General features: G+C 36.6%; 1 non-coding gene across 1 annotated transcript; it reads right to left on the reverse strand.

The window, feature by feature from the left end:
- Window positions 1-3,517: 3,517 nt before the first annotated feature.
- Window positions 3,518-3,624, reverse strand: LOC141709229 (small nucleolar RNA R71). The gene has a single exon (XR_012569817.1). It is a non-coding gene; the product is annotated as a small nucleolar RNA R71 (small nucleolar RNA).
- Between the last annotated feature and the right edge of the window lie 2,765 nt (window positions 3,625-6,389).

A 6,389-nucleotide genomic window follows, 5' to 3' on the forward strand; every position in this document is an offset into this window, starting at 1 on the left:
ACAGATAATTACCGATAACTATTTATACGATACGAATAATTATTACAATATTATTCGATTAACTAACGCTCGAATAATAATTCTAATTATCGAATCATTATTCGCACTATTAACTAATTATTAGATTATTAATTAGCTCACTTAATTATTTCTAATCTTTATTTACTAATTAATTACCTAATTATTAATTAATTACCCAATTATTAATTAATTAGATAATTAATAAATAATTAGATAAATAATTAAATATTTAATTAAATAAATAAATTCGAATTTATAATTAAATAAAATAATTCAGAAATTATAAATACTATTTTTCAGAATATAAAACTAATTTTTAATTAATTTTTAGAATTATTAAAAACTGATTTTAATTACTAAAATATAAATAAATAATTAATTTAATCAAAAACACAAAAACAGAAATAGGGGTTGGGTTTTTAGGATCAAACCCGGGTCGTTTCCGGGTTGCAAACCGGGTCGACCTCGGGTTATCGGGTCACGAAGAACAACCCGAATTGCCCAGTAACTCCGACGCCGGCGACGATTCCCGACGATAATCCGGCGACCAAAACACTTGATTCCAGTCGATTCTCCTGCGTTTTCGAAGCATAACAACACCACGACGTCTCCCCCAACCTTTCTCCCTCGTCTTCGTCGAACACGACGCCGGAACCGCAAAGAACAGCGGCGGCGTCGTCGTTTTCCGGCGATGCTAAAATGGACTTCAACAATCACAAACCCGGTACCAAACGACAGGAAAAACGACGATCTACACGACTATGCTAATAGAATCATCAAACAATCAACAGAAATCAAAACCCGAATTTAAAGATTAAACCCGAAATAACACATCAAAAATCAAGAAATCAATCAACAAAAACGTTGACATAATCATAAACTACGAATCACCAGCTTCAATTTGACTACTTACACGCTCGATTTGGACTCCGGAATCAGGATGAAATTCGACCTTGATTCTCCTGCTCTGTTCTTCACAAAAACCCTAACCCTAATTCCTTTTTCTTTTTCTTTTTTTATTTTCTGATTTTTAATTGTAATTAACTGAAAAATTAATAGTAAATCAGGTTTTTATATTTATGAAAATAATACTCCTAAGTAAAATTAAGGGTCTAATTATACTCCTATTAAAAATATTTGGCCCCAATTTTTATAATTTTTGGGTATTAATATTGAATTTTTAAATATCCAATAAATACAAAATAAATACTAAAAATTCCCAAAAATTGTGAAAAATACAAAAATGAAAAGAAAAATGATATATGATAATTTCATGATCATATAAAAATAAAAATATAATTTTTGTGGGGTTTTTGGTACCCGAAGGGGTCCGGAAAAGTCGTTTTTCGCGAAAAAGGTCAATTTGTAAAACGTCTAGGGGTTCAGAATAGCGATATGGGATAGGACATTTTTGGCAAAATAGGGCCAATGATTTTATTTGAAATACGGGTTTTTAAAACATAGTTTTGAGTTGTACAGGTTTTGATATAATATATATATATATATATATATATATATAACTGACGATAAAACGCTCAATAAATATCCAAAACACGTTTGGATCAAAACAATCAACACATAACACATAGCGGTTAGGTTCAACGACTTAACACATTTAATCACATAATAATACACATAATTTATCATTATTATAATATAATACAAGCGTAAATCCTCGGTCGTTACAACCGGCGCGCCCGCGATGTGATAGCGCGCGGCTACGCCCGAGGAACAGAAACACAGCGCGCCCGCGCTGGTCAAGCGCGCGGCTATGCTAGAACGGGAATTAAAATCTTGATTCTTTTGGACTTTTGATTGTATGGACTTCTACTATGCATGGGCTGCTATATATACATAAATAAATGTCATTTTTCATAAGCAGACGTACCAGAGCTAAGGAAAAGGCGTAAGAAGACCGTAGAGCATAATTCAACCAAGGCGAAGAAGATCTAGTTTATTATTGTGATTCTTTGTTTTAAGTTGTAACTTTGGATGCTAGTTTTCTTATTCTTGAACCTTTACTTTTGTTTTGTAATCGGTTTTATTAAGTATAAAGACTACGTTTATTATACTAATCTTTCATTGGAACCCACATTGATGATGAGTCCAATTATGGGCTAATTGTTATCGTGGGGTTCTAATAAATTTATTTATGGATTTCTTTAGTTAATTTGTTTCGATGCCTTAGTGTGTGGTGATTGTATGATTACCTAGTTTTGGTTGCGCTTATTCGTCTTGTGAGCATCGTGAACTTATAAGATAGTGTGTTAATCTTTAATGAAGCGAAAGTGAATTTAAGGGTTTAGGACTTGCCATGCTAGCATAGGTTCATGTATTTGATATGCATGATGCGTAGGTAATTTTAACCATCTTACTTACCCTATGTAATCGCGATAGATAACTTGTGCATTAAACCGTTATGTTGTCAAATTCTATAGACATATAGGGTCTCAATATAATTGGTGTCTATGCAGCTTCTATCTCATTTGTGGATGTCTGGTAGTATGGTATTCGTACAACGAAAGTTGGCGTATATCAGTTTCGTGTTATCTGATTAGTGTCATCACCATTACATGCTAAGGTTAAGAACGAAAAGGCTATTGAATGAAGTATTTAATGAAGTTAGAATCCCTTGTTTGTGTCATATATCATTCAATTCTCTTTAATCTATTAGTTTATGTTCCTTAGTATAATCTCTTAATCAATCTTATTATAAACAATATCAATTTGTTACTCATCTTAGCATTGAATAATAACCATACTAGTGTTGTATAAATACATTGATTGAAATTAACCTAAACCTATCCCTGTGGGAACAAACTAGAATTTATTCTATATTACTTGCGATCGCGTATACTTGCATGAGTTTGTGGTGCCGCTGCCGGGGATTTCAGTGTTAATTTTTAGTTTATGTGTTTGTCATCATTGGTCGTTAAAGTTCGTAGACTCGGACATTGTTACTTACTTAATTCCTTGTCGTGTTTCAGGTACTCTAGCGAGCGTGTCTGCATACGCGTTTTCGGTCTCGTAAGAGGACACTGGATCAAGCTGAGGAAGAAGTTGTAGTAGAGGAGAAAGTTAAGAAAGAAGAAGAGGCTATTGTTCCAATGGGAGAACTAGAAGCAAATCCAAAGGCTTTGATGGACTACTCTCAACCGAAGATCGATGATATTCAGTCTAGCATTGTTCGGCCAACAATCTCGGCTAATAGCTTTGAGATTAAGTCGAGCACGATTCAGATGATACAGAACTCAGTTCAGTTTGGGGGTTCTCCGACAGAAGACCCCAACATGCACATCAGATATTTCATCGAGATCTGTGACACTTTCATGTTCAATGGAGTTTATGAAGATGCTATTAAGTTGAGGTTTTTCCCATTCTCTCTGCAGGATAAAGCTAAGTGCTGGTTACATTCTCTACCACCAGGGTCTATCACCAAATGGAGGATCTTGCTCAGAAGTTCTTAACCAAATTCTTTCCTATGGCGAAGACTGCTGCAATCAGAAACACACTTACTCAATTTGCTTAGCAATCTGGAAAATCTTTATGTGAGGCTTGGGATCGATATAAGGAGATGCTTAGGAAGTGTCCTCATCATGGGATGCCTGACTGAATGATCATTAACTGTTTCTATAATGGTTTGGGTGCTACTTCTCGACCCATGCTTGATGCAGCATCAGGAGGAGCCTTATGGGCTAAAAGCTATGATGAAGCTTATGAATTGATTGAACTGATGGCTGCTAATAAATACCAGAATCCTACTCAGCGACTATCTCAGGGTAAGGTAGCAGGAATTCTGGAGTTGGATGCAGCTACTGCTATAGTTGCTCAACTTAAGGCCTTGACGATGATGGTAGATTCTCTATCTAATTATGGAGTTAATTAGATCACTAGTGTCTGTGAGCTTTGTGTTGGTGCCCATGAGACTGATCAGTGTACCATTTTTAGTGAATCAGCTCAGTTCGTGAGCAACTTTCAGAGGTCGCAGCAACCTGTACCAGCCACCTATCATCCTAACAACCGTAATCATCTTAACTTTAGTTGGAGAAATACTCAGAATGCTGTTCAACAGCCTTTTCAATAGTATCCAGCAAAGCAGTACAACCCCCTGGTTTTTAACAACCGCAACATGCACCAAGGCAACAACTCCAGCTGCAACAATCGAATGAAAAATCTAAATTGGAGGAGTTGAGGCTCATGTGCAAGAGCCAAGCGGTTTCTATCAAGACCTTGGAAAATCAGATTGGGCAAATTGCCAATGCCTTGTTAAATCATCAACCTGGTACACTTCCTAGTGACACTGAAGTACCAGGAAAGAGGGAAGCAAAGGAGCAGGTAAAGGCAATTACATTGAGGTCTGGGAAGGTTGCAAACCCCGAACATTTGCATGGGTTGGATGAAGAAGCTGTGGCGGAAGAAGAAGTGCACAAGGACGCTGAAGTGGAACCAAGAAAGACTACTGTTGAACACACTCCTCCTGAGGGTAATATAGGGGAGAAACAGATCTATCCTTCACCTCCCTTTCCTAAGAGGCTGCAGAAGAAAAAGTTGGATAAGCAGTTTGAGAAGTTTCTGGAGGTGTTCAAGAAACTTCACATCAACATACCTTTCACTGAAGCTCTTGAACAAATGCCTATTTATGCGAAGTTTATGAAAGGTATTCTCTCTAGAAAGGTGAAGCTTGATGACTTAGAGATAGTTGCTATCACGGAAGAATGCAGTGATGTGCTGCAACAGAAGTTGCCTCCGAAGTTTAAAGATCTAGGAAGCTTCACTATTCCTTGCACCATTAGAAAAGTTCATTTGACAAATGCTTATACGACTTGGGAGCTAGCATCAATCTGATGCCTTTGTCAGTCTTCAAGAAGTTGGATTACCGGATCCGAAGCCTACTTATATGACTTTACAGTTGGCCGATCATTCTATTACTTATCCACGAGGCATTGTTGAGGATGTTTTGGTCAAGGTGGACAAACTTATCTTTCCTGCTGATTTTGTACTTCTTGATTTCGAGGAGGATAAGAAGATTCCCATAATCTTGGGAAGACCTTTCTTGGTGACTGACCGAACCTTGATAGATGTGCAGAAATATGAGCTCACCATGCGAGTGCTGGATCAGGATGTTACTTTTAACGTGTTTAATACTATGAAGTTCCTTACGGAAAATGAGGAGTGCTTAAAGGTGGAGTTGGTTGATTCTGTGGTGACTTCAGAACTTGATCAATTTCTAAGTTCTGATGCCTTAGAAAAGGCCTTATTGGGGAATTCTGATAGCGAAGATGATGAAGATAATGAGCTTACAATATTTGAATGCTTCTCCCTGGAAGAGGAAGATGGATATGCCTTTTAAATCTCTTAGAATGGAGGAGCTGGACAAATCTCCTAAGCGCCTCAAGCCATCTATTGAGGAAGCTCCTACACTTGACTTTAAATCATTGCCTGAACACTTAAGGTATGCTTTTTTAGGTGATGCATCTACGTTGCCTGTTATTATTGTATCTGACCTTTCGGGTAGTGATGAGGAAAAACTCTTGAGACTTCTGAGAGAGTTCAAATCGGCTATTGGATGGACGATAGCATATATTAAGGGAATCAACCCTTCTTATTGTATGCATAAAATTCTGCTAGAAGAAGGTAGCAAGCCTACTGTTGAGCAACAAAGAAGGCTTAACCCTATCATGAGGGAAGTTGTGAAGAAGGAAATTCTTAAGTGGCTGGATGCAGGGATCATCTATCCCATTTCTGACAGTTCTTGGGTGAGTCCAGTTCAGTGTGTACCAAAGAAATGAGGTATCACAGTTGTTGCTAATAAGAAGAATGATCTCATTTCTACTCGAACAGTCACGGGGTGGAGAGTTTGTATGAATTACAGGAAGCTGAATAAGGCCACGAGAAAATATCAATTCCCTCTGCCATTTATTGATCAGACGATTGACAGATTGGGCGGGCATGAGTATAACTGTCTTCTTTACGGAGCATAATAAAGTGTCATTAATGCCACTCAACAACGGTCATATTAGTTCCATGGGTATTAGATACATGGGTGACTGGCTCTAGTGCAAGTGGGAGATTGTTAATATTTTTGCCTTAGAGACGATATTATTATGTTTGTTTATGACATTTGGATTATTAAATATTATGTTCTATCAATTATTCTTTTAATAATTTATTATTTCTTAATTTAAAATGATATAAATATTAGATTAATAAATGTCCTTGGAGTATGATATGTATTCTATATCTCTAAGTACGTGACTTAGAAATGAGATTATGTTAATATTATCGATATTCCCAAATATCCCCAGTCAAGTATTATTATTAAGGGACAATAATAATGCATTAAGACTAGTGTAATTGTTGACTAAAGA

This window comes from Apium graveolens, chromosome 2 (genome assembly GCF_009905375.1).
Source record: "Apium graveolens cultivar Ventura chromosome 2, ASM990537v1, whole genome shotgun sequence".
NCBI classification, from domain to species: domain Eukaryota; kingdom Viridiplantae; phylum Streptophyta; class Magnoliopsida; order Apiales; family Apiaceae; genus Apium; species Apium graveolens.